Source organism: Peromyscus eremicus, chromosome 9 (assembly GCF_949786415.1).
Source record: "Peromyscus eremicus chromosome 9, PerEre_H2_v1, whole genome shotgun sequence".
Lineage (NCBI taxonomy): Eukaryota > Metazoa > Chordata > Mammalia > Rodentia > Cricetidae > Peromyscus > Peromyscus eremicus.
The window spans coordinates 43,008,514-43,026,353 of record NC_081425.1 but is presented as its reverse complement, the minus strand read 5'-3'; positions in this window follow the sequence as shown (position 1 = coordinate 43,026,353).

The following is a 17,840-nucleotide window of genomic DNA, read 5'->3' as shown; positions in this document are numbered from 1 at the left end:
TTGCATACATGACTGGTAGTCTTTTATGGGACTTCTCACGGAGCCTAACATTCCCAAAATGTGTTTATTGGGGTGGTTTCCTGCATATCTCAATCCCAGCACTGTTAGCTGAGGTTCTGAGGAACACTTTCCAGAAGCTTTGCTTTTCTTCCTCAAGCCACAGGATAGTAGAGCAGCCAACATATGAAATCAGCATTTGTGCCTGGCTACTGGCCCAGCACCATCCTAGCTTCCCACATCCGTGCACTAGGGACCAGGGCTCTGCACCCAATGCCATGCTTTGTCTCTGTGTTTCTTTTCTCTGGAGAGAAGACAGTCCTTTGAGAGTCTTGCCCCAGGGACAAGGGACATTTGGTTTTAGGCCCATGGTGGAAGGTAACCTGGTGAGAAAGAGTCTCTTTGATCAAATTTGTTAAGGAACCATGACATCCTGATCGAACACCTCAGAGCTAGGTCAGAGCCCAGAGTGGCCTCTTTCCCAGAATGAATGAGGTGAGGGACCAAAGAAAAAATTGCAGGAGGGGGTGAGGGTGTTGGGATAGGGAACTGAGGTCACCCAGCTCCTGGGATTTTACTTCCCTCTAAGACCATGTTAGTTCATTCTCTGCATTTATGATGATGAATTAACTATTTCTCAGGATCTAATGACCTATTCTGAGATAGGGTAGGATCAAATTGACTGTGTTAGAAGTGGTTCCAGGCAGTTTGCACTGTAAGCTCAGGCCTCCTTAGGAGGCTCATAGTGTTGGACAGTCTTAAAGGTGATGATCAAGACCATCTCAGATGACCTCTCAGATGTACTCTTGCCTCAACCGGAGAGGAAAGCCCCTGACTCAGCTAGGTATTATTCAGATAATCTGCAAAGAATTGGTCTCATTAGTCATCTTTTTGGCAGTAACTGAGGGATATTAGAAGGTTAAGCCTAAGATGCCATCCATGTCTGCACAGACAGGGAACATGTAAAAAGTAGCATTGCTGGAGAGATGGCTCAGTGGTGAAGAGCACTGACTGCTCTTCCAGAGGACCCAGGTTCAATTCCCAGCACCCACATGGTGGCTTTCAGCTGTCTGTAACTCCAGTTCCAGGAGACTCAACACCCTCACACAGATATACATACAGGCAAAACACCAATGCACATAAAATAAAAATAAATAAATTTTTTAAAAATTTAAAATAATATAGCTAACTCTTGCCTGGTATTTCACGTGTGCTGGACACTTCTTAAGTACTTCATGACTCACCAAACCTAAAATTTGATGAAACATGTACTTAAAATCTAATCTTAATGAAAACCTATTCTATCAACTTGCTGTCTGGAGAGTGAAGCAATTATCATTCCCAGAAAATCTTAGAGTAGGCCATGGTTCCTGTCTCCAATGTCTGATGTCATTCCTTTGGGGACTCAGATGCACCTCCTTCCTGGAAACTCACAATGCCTTGAACCCCCTTCTCTAAGATAGCATGGGCAGTGTGGAAGTCGTGTACTCTTCACTAAGTGTTCCAAATACACACATGCCCTACATTCAGGGGGCAGAAGACAGTGGAATGGATGCAGCCCTAACAGCAGAGTCCCCATGGGTGGCATTTCCTGGATGTCATGAGTCTTTTTTTGTTTTTAGATTTTTTTGATACAGGGTTTCTTCATGTAACAGTCCTGGCTGACCTGGAACTCACTTTGTAGACCAGGCTGGCCTCGAACTCACAGAGATTCACCTGCCTCTGCCTCCCAAGTGCTGGGATTAAAGGTGTGAGCCACCACCGCCCAGTTGAGTCTTTATGCCCTCCAAATTCATATGTTGGAATCCCATCCCCATTGTAATTAATTATATTGGGAAGTAGGGCCTTTGGTCATTAAATAGGAAGTGAGGGTAGAACCCTTATGAATGGGATTGCTGCCTGAGGCATTTTTTTAAACATATAGCAAAATACTACAAGTGATCATTTATAAAGCACATTTTTTTACTCACAATTCTGGGGCCTTCAAAGTCCGAGCTCAAAGTAGTAATGTCTGCTGTGAGCCTTCTGGCTGCCCCAGCCATGGCAGAAGGCAGAAGGGCAAGGGAGCCTGTATGGAGCTGAATTTAATCTTTTTACCAGAAATGCATTGTCTCAATAATTAATGCACTCCATGACAATCAACTCAGTCTCATGAGGACAGCCTCTCATGATAATCTCTTTATGAAAGTCCTAGCTCTTAATACTATTACAGTGATTATTAACTCTCAACATGAGGTTTGGGAAAGACAGCCAAACTACAATAAGACCTTCCCTTTACTACCAGCCTTGAAGATGGGACACATCACCCAGAAAGCATGAAGAAATTGTGCTCCACAGTGCTTGCCCCCAGCCTCCAGGGTCTGGGCCAGTCAGCAGTCATGGGCATACAACCTGCTGTCCCATACTGTTTCCATATCTGTCTTCCCTGTTCTGGGGAATAAAGGCAGTGCCAAGGCTTGTTTGTCTTTAGCTTGACCCTGAAAATGTCATGAATGTGTTTTTAGTGACTGGATAGCTGTGGGATGAGGAGGTGGCATGGTCGTGGGAGACAGAAATTGTGCTGGCTCTTAAAAAAAGAGAGAAAAAAAAAAAGTAAGATTTGGATGAAGCAGGAAGATTGAGGGAATCCCTGAGGAAGACAGCAAGGAGGAGAGTTTGAGCAGAAGCCTCGTCTTGGCTTGCTCTGGGAGGCAGCTGGGCCGGCAGGCGTGACATTACAGGAGTTCTCCTTTTCTGGCGGCCACTCCCCAGCCAAGAATTTCTAAGCAGCCTGCTTGGAGGCTCCAGGCCAGCCTTTCAGATTGCCCTACTGCTCACCCTGACTGGCCAGGGAAGTGGGAGGCTGCCTGGGCCCGCCTGGAGCCCAGAGTAACAGATAGCTCAACAGAGGGAGCCTTTGGGCTGCCTCCTGCCTGCGGGGGCTCTGTTGTTTTGTGTGCATTTTACTGTCTCAAAATAAGTGGAGAACTTTCTTCCCCAAGATTACAAGTTGAATTGGTGATGAAGGGGTCTGTGTTATGCAGAAGATGGAGCCCTGGGGGAGGAGCTTGCACATTTGCAAGTAAGTCCTTTGGAGAAAAATGGCTTGCTCTATGGCAGAAAGGAGGGGAGGTGGGAGAAGGAGAGAGAGGAAGAGGAGAAAGAGAAAGAAAGAGAGAGAGAAAGAAAGAAAGAAAGAAAGAAAGAAAGAAAGAAAGAAAGAAAGAAAGAAAAGAAAGAAAGAAAGAAAGAAAGAAAGAGAAAAAGAAGGAAGGAAAGAAGGAAAGGAAGGAAGAAAGGGAGGAAGAAAGAAAGAGAAAGAAGTTAGCAGGAAAGCTCAGCCATTGTGAAACTGCCTGAGAATCCTGGCCTGGGTCATCATGGCTGACAAATGTTTTCACTATCCACACATCCCAGTAGACTCCACACTCATAAATCTCCAGAAGACTTAGAAAAAAAATAATTACTTGGCTCATATTCCCAAACCCAGTTGAAACGATTATTCACTAACTCACTTTACAAAGAGCCTGGCACAACAGGTAATAGTGAATTGGAAGAGAAGGACAGAATGTTGATAAATGGGTGGATGTGTGAATGGATAGATGGGTGAATGGTTGTATATATGGATGGATGGATTGAGAGATTATGAATGGATAGATGATGATTAGACATGTGGGTAGATGTATGGAATATGAGTGGATAGATTATAGTTAAGTATGTATTGGAGCCTGCCGACCAGTGGACTGGGTATCTGGGTGAAGGCATGCAGATTGTAGAGACAATAAAGAAGACAGAACAGAGTCAAGGGGACTGCCAGTCAATGCCGGACAGCCCCGAGTTTATTTCACATCCAGCTTATATACAGTCTTGAAGGACAGAGGTAGAACAATGCACAGCGCAGACATTCAACCACTATCTATCCTGCCTTGCGTCAAGGAGCAGGCAGTTTCATTTTCTATATCAGTGTACCTGCGGCTGGCATCAGCAGCCTACATCTAGCCAGATAGTGTGTTCCTTCCCATGGGCTAATCAGGACTTTCCCACAGCCCTTCAAGGAGACTCTGCAGGCTAATTAGGACTTTCTCATGGCTCTGGAGCAAGCAAGCCTGAACTCTATTGACTCAGAATAGACTTCAGATTCAAACTGGGAAACTGAGTCAGTTGTGAGCTCCCACAAACATATGGGTGGATATATGGATGAGTAAATGAGTGAATGGATATGTGTATGAATGGATGGATAGCTGGGTGTATAGATGGATTAATGTTTATGAATGGATAGATAAGTAGATGCTAAATGCTGGGCAGGTAAATGGAGAGAAGCTGAAGAGGAGAAAGTCTACCCTGTTCAGGGAAAGGATATTCCTGGGATTCTTATTAATACCCATGATTAGTAGTCAGGAAGAAGAAGTGGAGTTCTATTTAGCCCAAGCAAAGCTATCATATCTTACCGAGTGGCTCCAAAGGCCACCCCAAATGAAGCCATGGGAGATCTGAGGAACTTCCTGGAAATGATTTCACTCAAGAGAAGACAGAAGCAGACACAGAAGCTTGAGACGAAATCTTCACGGTGACAGGATCAGAGATGGTTGGGTCACTTTGAGATGAATATGTGACACCCAGCTCACTGTACCCCAAGCTCCCTCTAGAAGAAGCCATTCTTCTGTGAGTATCTGAGACAGTTCCCAGGGACCCATGCTGCCTAGCAAGGCTTGGGAGCCTTTATGACATGTCCTTAAGCCAGTGGGCACCGAATTCAATTCATAACTCCTATATTAACTAGTTTTATGTCATAGGGAAGTTTTTCCCTGACATTCTTTGTTGAAACACCATAATTCATTCTTTTAAAGTATATACAGTGGTTTGATATATATTCAAAAAATTGTGTAAATATCACCACTGTCTAATTCCAGAGTATTCTTATTGTCTCCAATGGAAACTCCATACTGCCTAGGAATCTCTTTCCATTGCTTCCTCCCCCTTCCCTGGCAACCACAGGTCCACTGTCTGTGGATTTTCCTGTCTGGACATTTCATATAAATGACTTCATACAACATAAGTTGCTTTCATCTTCCATAATGTTTTCAGATCATTTGTGTTGTATTTATTATTCTTTTTTATGGGCAAGTAATATTTAATTGAACGAAAGTATCACATTTTGTTTACCCACTCTTACAGGGATGGATCTTTGACTAATACAAAGAACATCTGTGTATAAGCTTATGTGGACATGTGTTTTCAGTTATCTTGTGTGTAGAAGTAGGAGAGGAATTTCTGGGTCAGATGATGACTGTTTAATGTTTTCAGGAACTAGCCAACTGTTCTCCAAAGGAGTTGTGCCACTCTACGGTCCTACCAGTGGTCGGAGGCTTCAGTCTCTTTGACCCTTGTCAACAAGCTCTCTGTCTAGTTTGCTACAATCATGCCAGTGGGTGCCCAGTGGTATTGCGCTGTCATTTTAATTGGCTATTTCCCTAATGGCTACTAATACTGAGTATCTTTTCAAATGCCTATTGGCCATTTGTATATCTCTTTAGAGCTGAGAGTATGACTCAATGGTAATGACTTCCTTGGCATGTAGATAGTCCTGGGTATTGTAATTCCCAGGAACATAGACACAGGAGTGTATTTTTCTTTGGAGAAATGCCTATTAAGATACTTTCCTGTATCTAATTTGTTATGTGTCTGTCATTAAGTTGTAAGAATTCTATGCACAATCTTGATACTAGACCATTATAAATGACTTGCAAATATTTCTCCCATTCTGTGAGTTGTGTTTCCACATTTTTTGATATAGACAGGAGCTCACACTATAGCCAAAGTTGACCTGAAACTCATTGTTGTAGCCCACATTGCCCTTGAACTTACAGCAACCCTCCTGCCTCAATCTCCTGAGTGATGGTTATTTGTCTTAGTTAGGGTTTCTATTGCTGTGAAGAGACACCATGACCACAGCAACTCTTATAAAGGAAAACATTTCATTGGGGTGTCTTACAGTTTCAGAGGTTTAGTCCATTATCATCATGGTGGGACATGGCAGCATGCAGGCAGACATGGTGCTGGAGAAGGAGCTGAGAGTTCTACATCTTGATCCACAGGCAACAGAAAGTGAACTGTCTACCTCACTGAAGGTAGCTTGAGCAAAGGAGACCTCAAAGCCCATGCCCACATGACACACTCCTCCAACAAGGTCACACCTACTCCAACAAAGCCACACTTCCTAATAGTACCACTCCCTCTGAGGCCATTTTCTTTCAAACCACCACAATATTACAGGTGTGAATCACTTTATCCAGCTTGTATTTTCATTCTCTTCATAGTGTTTTTGGGCATTTGTTTGTTTGTTTGTTTTTCCAAGATGTAGTTCTAGCCATCCTGAACTTGCTATGTAGACCAGGTTGACCTTAAATGCACAGAGATCCACCTGACTCTGCCTCCCAAGTCCTTGGATTAAAGGTATGTACTACCACACCTGGCCTGTTTTTACTTTCAAAAAGCTGGGGACAGAGTCTCCATAATCTACCTCAGCTGTCCTTGAACTTTCTCTAGAGCCCCAGTGGGCCTTGAACTTATGATCCTCTTGCCTCAGTCTTTCAAGTACCTGTGATCCACCAGGCCACATTCAACTGGTCCACTTCCAGCAAACACCATGAAGCTCACAGCTCTAACTGGAATACGGACAAGTTTGTCATTATTTTTAATAAACACCCTCCAGATTTCTAAAAGTCTTTGTTTGATTTCCAAGGTGAGAAAAACAATGAATCTGACCATTTTCTGCTTATGCTCTTGCTTTTATGTAGACTGAGGTGTTGGGAGGCCTTTAGTACACACGTACGTACGTACGTACGTACACACACACACACACACACACACACACACACACACACAGAGAGAGAGAGAGAAAGAGAGAGAGAGAGAGAGAGAGAGAGAGAGAGAGAGAGAGAGAGAACGCAAAGAAAGCCTCATACATTTCCATTCCCTTGACTAAAATGAATTCTTCTGTCTATGGTTTTTTTTTGTTTTTTTGTTTTGTTTTGTTTTTTGAGATAATTACAATAATGTGACAAAGCACCAAATGTCACTTGGTACTGGTAAGTACTCAGGAAAGTTTCTGTCATCAGGTGAAAAGGAAGAGTGTGGGAGTGATGAGCAGTGGCTGCTTAGCCATGATTGTGAGCATACAGCTGTGCAGTCCTCAGAAGCCCCCGCTCACACCCAGAGAGCCTCCCGGCTAGCCCAGCATTGGCTGACATTCAATGCCCCGTTGCCCAAGTCCTCCCTCTGCACCTGTCTCCTTGTCAAAACTAGAATATACCAAACCTGCTGGGTGCTGGTATATTCACTCCTGGTGTGTTTACCCCCAGATAAGTGAACCCAGGCATGCTCACAGTCTGTGAGGTACACAGAAACAGCTGTCGCAGGCCACAGCCAGCTTGGGTGGAGGCAGAAGAACCATTCCTTTCACACACTACACAGGCTCCACCTTTCCTCAGGCAGCGATGGTTGGGTGGACTTCTGCTGATTTACAAACGGTTCTGGGCAGACTAAATCGGCAGGTTACAGAAGCTTTAATCGACTAATTGCCATAAACCTCTGCATGGGGCTTCTGTGCACATCCCCTGAGGGCACCCAAGACCCTTGTCTCAGTGTGCCACCCATGCCCCGCACGGTACTTGGTCTTACGTCCTGACTAAGTCCATATCACTCTTCCCTCTGCGGGAAATGACTTCTATTCCCTCCCTATCTGCTCATCCTCTAGCCTTCAAGGCCCACATGTCCTGGGAGAAGACTTCCCATGAGCCTATTTTGCTACTGCTTTGCTTCAGGAAGCCTGGAACTATCCACTTAGCATTTGCTATGTTGCAGGCACTACCCCAGCTTTCTTTTTAAGGGGCACACATTCCAGTGGCAAAAGCCAGCAAATAAACAGGTCAATGGACACTATGTAGTCATGACAAGCTCCCAGAAGGAAATAAAGAGGGTTAGGTTTGGACTGACGGCCATTGTTTTAAATAAGGTACACACGGGAACCCCTGAAAAGGTAATTGAGGGAGCTGGGGAGATGGCTACAGTACCTGCCACAAAAGCACAAGGACTTCCCAGCTCCCCAGCACCCACGGAAGAAGCCGGGCTGTGGATGTGCACTGGGGTGGGGCAGAGCAGGGGATGGAAACAGTGGATCCTTTGAAGTTCACTGTCCCGCCAGCCTACCCAGATCAGTACACTTGAGGTTCAGTGAGATCGTTCCTCAAAAAGTAAAGGTTGACACCAATCAAGGAAAGATCTGAGAAGAGCAGAATACTCTGAAGGAGTCGCTGAGGCCAGCTTAAGAGCATGCCTTAGGCCCACTCTACAAGAGGGAAACCATGCCTGTTATTAGTAACCTAACCAGCTACCCAGGGCTGGTGAAGTCATGGAGCTCGGAAGAGGATCTACAACCACCACTTTACCAAACCAGCCAGCATAATGCCTAACTACATTCTAAATACTTGTTCTTATAACCGCAGGTAAGTGCAGGCCTCACCCCTCATCAAGGAAACTTCTCTTTGCAACAGACAGAAACCATTACAGAAAACCACAACCAATCAAAATGCATAGTTGTGGAGCCCAGTCCCATCAGATACATCCACAACTCCTGCGACTAGGGCTCTGGGAACGTTGTAGAAGATGGGGCAGAAAGACCGTAAGAGCCAGAGGATCAGGGACTTGGCTGTGACATTGTGTCTCCTAGGAATATCAAACAACCATGAAGTCTCATCAGCACGACTGCCTAAACATGAGCTAAACAAGGACAACACCAACAGGCATGCTAGAGCGGACGGGGTGGGAGTGTTGAGGGGCGAAGACCATGAGACCACAACCCTCCCCACAGAACTATGGGAACTAAAGAATGCTTGAATCTGGAGAAATCGTATTCCTGGGGAAGGAGCATGCAGGTTGGTTATCCAATACCAAATGGTCAGGCCTGAAAACATACAAACAAGTAACATAGAGTAAACAGGTTACATTTATGTGTTTAGGAATAAATATGTATGTATATGTAGATATACGTATGTAACAACTATTAATGAAAAAAAAAGGCCATGAATTTGAAGGAGAATAAGGGTATATAGGGGAGTTTAGGAAGAGGAAAGAGAAGTGGGAAATAATGTAATTATAACTCAAAAAAAATGAAATAATTAAAAAAAACAACCATGCTTTGGAAGGCCAAGGTTGGCCTAAAACAGACGGGATGTCAGTAACTCGGACCTAAGATGGTGGCAACGGTGAGAACTGGGCCGGGGATCTAGGTGTGTTCTGAAAGTGGGGCCCGTTGCTAATGGAGTCGGTGGCTGTGTGTAAGAAAAGCGACAATGGACGACGACTCCAGGACTTTGGCTGCTCAGAGTTGCTGCCATTTACCGAGAGGGGAGAGCCAATCAGGAAGAGTAGGAAGGGTGGTTTGAACCCGTATCTCCTGCCTCCAAGACCCACTCCTCCACCACACGGCACGGGCCATGGCCTAGCTCTTGCCACAGAGGTTTCCTTAGTCATCTCTAAATAGCCACAGGTTTTCCTCTTTGCTCTCTGTGGTTGGGGGCGAGAAGCCTCCTGGCCGTGTCCAGATAAAAGGCTCTACAGCCACACTGGAAAGCTGGGAACTGCAGGAACGTCACAAGCCTCAGTGGTGACCAGAGGCCACACCCTGAGCAGACCCCAAGCTACCACACCACAGGCTCCGTTGAGCGGGGCTGTGGGCACAAGGAAGGGGCACCAGAGGAGGGACAGCAGCCCTTGTCAAGGTCATTAGAATCGTGTTAGAACACTTGGGGTGCTTCTGTTCATGGCACACACCAGGCCGATTAACCAGAACATGTGGCCAAGACAGACAGGTCTGGTGGACTTTTTGGTTTTCCTCCATTTTATTCCTCGTGGAGATGCCATCTATGGATATTTTTAGCACTTAAATGAGTTGATAACAAGGACTGGAGAGTTAAGGGTTCCCACAGAGGACCAGAGTTCAGTTCCCAGCGCCCATGTTGGACAGCTCACAACTGATTACGACTCCAGGAGATCCAATACTTTCTTCTGGCTTCCTTGGGCACTCACACTCATGTCCACATAGCCACACACTTAACTAAAAATAAATCCTTAAACAAACAAACGTTTAAGAAAATAACCACAGCTCGACCCCATCAGCCATATTCACGGCGGCTCTGTTTCAATGGCTCACGTGCTATCTTGCCAGTGTCTCATTACTCAGTTACGTTTCTAAATCTGAGACCCCATCTCAGTAGGCATTCCATTTGTATTTGAGCCACTTGCTTTCATTTATATTACTTATTTGGTTCCCATCAGCTGCTGACATCATGAGTTGCTTAAGTGAAAAATGTCCAAAGCAAGGATATTCGTTGTTTTTGTGTATATGGGGGAGGGGGGGGGGTTGTTCCAGTGCTTGGGACTGAACTTCGGACCTCACACATGCCACACAAGTGTTCAACCACTGAGCTATAGTCCCGTCCCACACATGGTTCTTCTACATTTCTCTAGTGGTTTCCAAGGCATCCAAGTCATCACCCACGGTGGAAAACTGCTACTTTGGATCAACACATACTTCTTGGTATTTGTTTCCCTCCTGAGGTTTGCCGATCCCAGCTTCACTTATCAAAGGGTTGGGCACCTCGGGAGAGCTCAGACATCTCTCTCCTTGCCAAGGAAGCACACAGGGCTGCAGGGCATTCTGCGTAAAACTGAAATCAAATCAAAGTCTCCTAGGAAACATTGCTAGTCCATCCAGCCTTGCTTCCTGCCTCTCCATCTCCAGCTTTAACAACGAAACGCGTATTTCAAAGACTTTAAAAAGCAAAACAATCTGGCCAAGCTCTGGGTCTCTCCAGTGTGCAGAATGCAGTAAAGAGGTGAGCGTACAGGCTGAACCAAGTGTTCAGGTGACTGAATGGTCCTTTCCCTGATGTGGTGGGGTGGTGGCCAGGAACCAGAGGGGACAGAATAACAGGTCTTCTGAGGCAAACTGTATAGGCAACTGGTTCAGTTTCTATTTCTAACACTGCCTGTGACGCAGCATCCTGGGCTCCCAGTTAATGCCCGCAGGGTCATCAGGACATGTCCGGAAGACATAACCATCCACTTCAGGAGCTACCCCCAGACCTGCCGTGGCTGCGACCTCTTCCTTCGTCACTCCATTCCCCAGGCACTTTGTGGGTAGAATCCAAATACCTTGATTCAATTAAGATATGAGAAATGTTTGCTCCTTGAAGAACTGTGGGCATCTGTCCTGGCTATTGAGCCAGCACACAGGTACGGAAGGAATGCAGCCTTCAGGGCTCTGGATGAGAGTGACAACTGCCTGCCCATGTGCTGTGGTGACTGAGAGGCAGGTGTGGCGCTGCTGTCAGGCTGGCCTGGGTCAAGCCATGATGCCACTATGACATTTGCGTGCCCATGAGGCAGCTGTGTAACCTCATTTCCTCATGGATTTATGAAGGATATGAGGAGATGCTGACACATGTGGATGCCCCATTTTGTCTGCCCTTCTTTGGTCCCCTCATCTGCCCTTTGGACCATCATTTGACGAAAATGAGACAATCTCTTATTTCCACCCAGCAGAGACCTCCTTCCTGCAGGGGCAGAAGGATGAGTAAAAGGACCAGCTGGTCCAAAGTCCCTGATCATGTAGAGACAAGTCTAGCTTCAGCATCCGGCTAGATGAGTAGCTGTCAAGTGCTGCGCACATCTGGAGGAGGGTCCAGGACTGGTCTCAGAGAGAGAGAGAGATCTCCAGTACCTCCTCATAGTTGATGATAAGGTCACAGGGGCCTCTGAGGATACAGGATGATTTCTCCTTTCCTGTCTACATCAGCAACCACATGGGAAAGGAACAAAGGTCGCAGTGTGGGGGTCTGACGCATCTTTAAGTGATGGCAGTGGCTCCCTCCTCTTTCTGTATAGAGGACCTTTGGGGAGCCCTGACTGATAAAAAGTGGAGGATGTAGGAGCCTTTCTATTAGCTAGAAGCCACAGAAGTTTCCCCAGAACAGTGCTGCCAAACAAACTACCTCAAACTTAGTGTCGGAAGCCAACAAATGTCTGTTGCTCCCACGGTTCTGTGAGCTGCTGAAGCTCACTTAGGTGGCTCTTGGGGTTTTCTCATAGGACTGCAGACAAGATTCCCCAACAGGAGTCTCCAGGAATCTCTCCTAGGGCCCAAGGACCGCTGGTCTACATCTGACACAATCCCAAGACCTCTGTTGGCCATGTACCTTCTCCACGTGGTTTCTGAAGGTGAACTGGCTGATGGGGGACAGGGCTTCTTACAGATCCTTGGGTTTCTTTCCAAGACTTTGCAGGGAGCTGGCCTGGTCTGGTTTCCTCTGCTACTCCCCTGTTGCCTCAGACATCAAAGGGAGAGAACTAAGCTCCACCTCTTCATGACAGTAGCAGTGTGGAGCTCCTCTGTAATCTGGTGCAGAGACTTAGTGTCTTCACAGGAGGAAGGAGTTGCCACCAAACCTCAGTAGATGTGACAGACACCAGAAGTCCCTGGCTTGCTGCTTGAAGCCAGAGACTGTGAGAGATTTGTCAAGGCTGAGCCCACATTCAGGCCTGGAGGCTGTGTGAGGACCATGCTGAGCTGAAGATGAGGCAGTGAGCCCTGAACCCAAAGGAGGATCATGTCCCCAGGGTGAGAGAAGTGAGCAGTGGGTTAGACAGTTGTTCTGAGGACTGGCAGCCTGGCTGACCCCGCTGACCCCGCTGAGCAGGTAGAGGAGACCTGGCATGCTTGTTTGGTTTTAAAGCTCTGTGATTTCATGTTGATTTGATGTCTCTCTGAGCCCTGTGTCCTGTGCACTCACAGATGGTGTGGCACATCAAACAGGCCAACTGGAGTGTGCTGTGGCTATCGCTCTATATAAATAAAGCACTGATTGGCCAGGGACCAGGCAGGAAGTATAGGCGGGACAAGGAGAGAGGAGAATTGAGGAAGGAGGAAGGAAAGGGAGAGCAGCTGGAGCCACTGCCAAGACAAGGAAGATGTAAAGTACCGGTAAGCCATGAGCCACGTGGCAAAGTAAAGATTAATAGAAATGGGCTGAATATAAGAGTGAGAGCTAGACAATGACAGGCCTGAGCTAATGGCCAAGCAGTTTAAATAATGTAAGAGTCTGTGTGTTTATTTTATAAGTGGGCTCCGGGACTGGCGGGACTTGGCGGTGGAAGCTGGAGAAAAATTCTCCAGCCACAGGAGTACATCATGAGGAACTCCTCAGGGTCACCCCACAGCTTCCGACAGCTCTCAGGGGTTGCCTTGCACCTCATCTTCCTACCCAGCACATCCTAACAAACCCATCTCCCCTATCATCATCCCAACTTCACATACCTGCCACCTCCCAGCCCAGCCTCAGGTGGGAGCTCCAACCTTCCAAGTAAGCAGAAGGACATTAAAACCTTCCCTTCTGCCAGGTGGTGGTAGCACACACCTTTAATCTCAGCACTCAGGAGGCAGAGACAGGCGGAGCTCTGTGAGTTTGAGGCCAGAGATCTACAGAGAGAGTTCCAGGACAGTCAATGCTGTTACAAAGAGAAATTCTGTCTCAAAAAACCAAAACCAAAACCAAGCAAACAAAAGAAAAACCCTCTCCTTGTAAACCAGGCCTGTGCTCAGTCTCCCTCCAAAAGAGAGCCAAAGATCCCCTTCACTCAGTGTAGTGGCTCCCAGCGGCTTGGCTTTTGAAAGCCAAGCACAATTTCCAAATGTTCACAGAGATTGATAAACACCTACAGAGTGTCATCCAGGGATCTATCTCAGCACACCGGATTCTGTCATCTCCTCTCTTTCTCCTCACACCCACACTCTAGAACATTCTTCAGCTAGTTGTGGTGATATATATTGTGTACCTTAATAAACTTGCCTGAAGATCCAACGACAGAGCCAGCCACTAGATTAGACATAGAGGTCAGGCAGTGGTGGCACACACCCTTAATCCCAGCACTTGAGATCTCATGCCTTTGCTTGGGAAGCACATATGCCTTTAATCCCAGGAAATAATATGGCTGGGCAGAGAAAGGTACATAAGGTGTAAGGAAACAGGACCTCACTCTCTTTAGGCTGGGGATTTGGTAGAGGTAAGAACTAGTGGCTGGCTGTTCTGCTTCTCTGATCTTTCAGCTTTCACCTTGATATCTGACTCTAGGGGTTTTTATTATTATTATTATTATTATTATTATTTAAAGACCATCTAAGATGGGAACAGCAGCCAATCCCAGGCATCGTTTCCTTTCTTCCACAAGTATTTTCAGGTTTGACTTTAGTCAACGATGATACTATAGTTCATAGACAGAGAAATCTAACCCCAGAGCCCTCCCAAAGCAAAGCCACTCGGTGGAATGTGGCAGAGAGGAGAGAGATCACCAGGCTGGCCCAGAGGTGTGAGTTCCCACGGACATGAAGGGACTGGAAGCCAGAGACGAGAGAATCATGAACAGGCACAAGGAAGAAGATTCCCAAAGGTGACAGCTTGGGAGCAGCCAACAGCTCCGCTGACCAGTCCCCTCCCGTCATCTTCTCCCACCAGAGCAACATTTCCTGGTCCAGGTGTCCCTGAAGGTAAGAGGAGCCTCACCATTTCTACCCCCAGACGGCACTGATGTCACAAACAGCGAACCACAAGCCAGACCCTGAAAGGACAGGAAGGTGCCGCTATCGAGCAGCCCACTCCCTTCCCCATCCTGAAAGAGGAGGGGACCCACCACTACCACATTCTCGGCTGGAAGTCCCAGGCTGGTGCTCTGTGTTCTTCTAACAAGGAGAGTCCCCTTTAGACACTGCTTCTCATGCTGGGACAGTGGTTCTCAACCTTCCTAATGCTGCAACTCTTTAATACAGTTCCTCATGTTGTGGTGACCACCCCCCCCCAGCCATAAAATCATTTTCGTTGTGACTTCTTAACTGTGATTTTGCTAGTTATGAATCCTAATATAAATATCTGTGTTTTCTGATGATTTTAGGCGGCTCCTGTATAAGGGTCATTTGACCTCAAAGGGGGTGCGACCCACAGGTTGAAAACCACTGCTCCAATGTCTGTATGTCGCAGAAAGCAAGTTAAATTGCTCTGGTGACTTGAGATCTATGCAGAGACTAACACAGCCCTATTAACCTAAGGCTTGGCTCCACAGAGATGCTATCTCACAGGGCTCAAGGTGAAACCTGATCCCTGGGCTAGAAGAATGGACAGCCCTCAGGGAGATTCAGGAAGTCACTTTCCACCCAGGAAGTGTGTGTGTGTGTGTGTGTGTGTGTGTGTGTGTGTGTGTGTGTGTGTGTGTGTGTGTTTAAGTGCCTGTATCTCGCATCTTTTCTCTGTGTCTTCTGCAATCCTAAGAGAGGGAATCTTACTGTTTTTAACCTAACAATTTGATGGCGATTAAATTTGTTCTCTCCCTTTCTAGAAGCCAGGCAGGATCCTAGCCATTCTCTCCATATTGACTGACTCTGCTTCCTCCAGCTGAGACCATGGAATGCCTTTCTTTACTTTGCTTCTTGGGGCCTGCACACTCGAGGGGAATTTCTTCTGTTAGATCCATGCCAATCGAACTTGGATGTTTATTTGAAAAAGGAAGGTGGTGACTGTCCACATTTAATCTGTGAAATGCTGGCATCTCAAGGGGACATCGTGTCCTGGGACAATATGGGCTCATTTATCCGGGAGCCGAGTTCATTCCAGGCAGGAAGTAACCAAGGGACTTCGTTGACATTATCAGACTAGAGCTTAGATCAAACCTTCGTGGTGGATTCCTTGGATTCTGACACATTGTGTCTCATGATATATTTACCAGATCATAAGGAGGACTTAAGAGTTTTCCCAGCCATGTGCCCCAATACTGGCCTTAGGACAGTGGAGCTAACACTGACATTTGCAGCAGCCCAGGGCCAAGATTGGGGAAGCACCGATCCCAACAGGGAGGGCCAGGTGTTAGAGAAGGTGCTGTGTGGCAGAGCCTTCAGCCCAGGCAGGGCCAACCTGGACAGGGGGCGGCAAACGCCAGCTCCTCTGAGTCTTAATGCCTGCTCTTTCTGGTTGCTTTCTGACACAGAATGCTCTTTCCCACTCACTCCATCGCGCCACATTTGCCTGTTTTTGTTTCTGCCCCACCACACCCAGAACCCTTTGCTTTCACCTTTCAGTTACAGTAACATCAAAAGGTTAAGAAAAGCAAAAAGTATCAAAAAAAAAAAAAAAGAAAAAGACATATCAAGTTGAGGTAAGACTAAGCACCTCCCCATGTATTAAAGCTGGGCAACGTGACCTAGTATGAGGATTAGGGTCTCCAAAGCCAGTAAAAGTCGGAGATAGGCCCTCTTCCCACTGTTAGGAGTCCCACAAGAGAACCAAGCTACACAACTGTAACGTATGTGCAGTGCTAGGTCAGTCCCATGCAGGCTCCCTGGTTGTTCCTTCAGTCAATGTGAGCCCCTATGAGCCCTGCCCTTTCCTAAACAGAAATGGGGGAGGAGTGGATTGGGGAGTGGGAAGAGAGGGGAGAAGAGGAGGTGGGGGAGGAACCGAAAGAGGAGGGAGGGGGAACTGCAGCTGGGATGTAAAATAATAAATAAGTAATTTTTTTAAAAAAAGAAAGGAAGGAAAGGGAAAGAACAGCCTGATTCCGTACCTTCGGAGTTCTTTCAGAGATGTCCAGTTTTTTTGTTTGTTGTGTTTAGTGCTCTCTACATTACAGGGACTTGAATCCAGGTCACATGTGGTGAGTTGCAAGGAGGCCCTACCACACAGACAGTCCTCTTTAGACAAGAGGAGAGTCACCAGGGATGTTTCTGTGCCAGCTTTCTATCTGAGTTAGGCGGGGCGGGGGAAGTAATATGGATTGACAGATTAAGAGGATGGACAAGAGACCAGAGAGACCCTAAGGCAGCGGAAGCTCTCCCCTTTCTGTTTTACCTGGAGCAACGCAAACCTCCCCTATCACCTACAAGCCAGGGAGCACGTCTGGCCCAGGGCCTAGCAATTTCACCTTAGCTACCTCTTACTTGCTCAGTATACTATTTGAGATGTGCTGTGGTCCACACTCCTGCATGAAAGGAGGGGTTACTTTGGTTTATACCACCCTAAACAGCAGGGCCTTAAGCCATTTTATAGCTTCATGTGTCCTGTGGATAAGGCAGAAGGGAATAGTGTTCTTTCAGGAATGAAAGCATCAGGGTTATCTCAGGTATAAGTGAAACTTTGCGGGGCGGGGGAGGGGGGGGACGACCCGGACCGCAGGCATAGATAAGAATAACCAGCCGCACACTGGGTACTGGTCCTGGGGTGTTTTCTCAGGTCAAGCTGACTCCCCCTTCAACTGACGACAATATGCCTCTGAGGATGCTGGGTTGGAGATTCAGGAGTTTGAGGGGACCCTCGGCCTCTCTTGTTTTTGCTCTACAGATGGGAATAGAAGCCTCTAAGAGTCCTTCAAGCCCCCACTGGCTTGCCTCCTGGACAGGTGGAATAAATTAAATCCCCAGGATTTAGGAAGAAGACTTTAGACTTTCAACTTGTGTGTGGCCTAAGTGCCTGCCCTCTGTGGGATGGTGAAAAGTACCCCCCCAGGGGGGGAGGACGACTTAATTATAATCCCATCATTCAATTAGAGCCATTCTGAGGGAGGGAAGTAAACAAAGGGAAATTCCCCAGAATTCCCTGTGCCCAATATTTCTCTTACTTCAGAGACCACCCAGAACTCATTAAAAACAATAACAAAACCCCACAGACTCTAGCAAACCCTAGGCCAAATGGCTCCATCTACGTGGCTCTGGGAAAGACATCATCCATGCTGATAAAGACTTCCCAATATGGCTGCCTTCAGGTCCC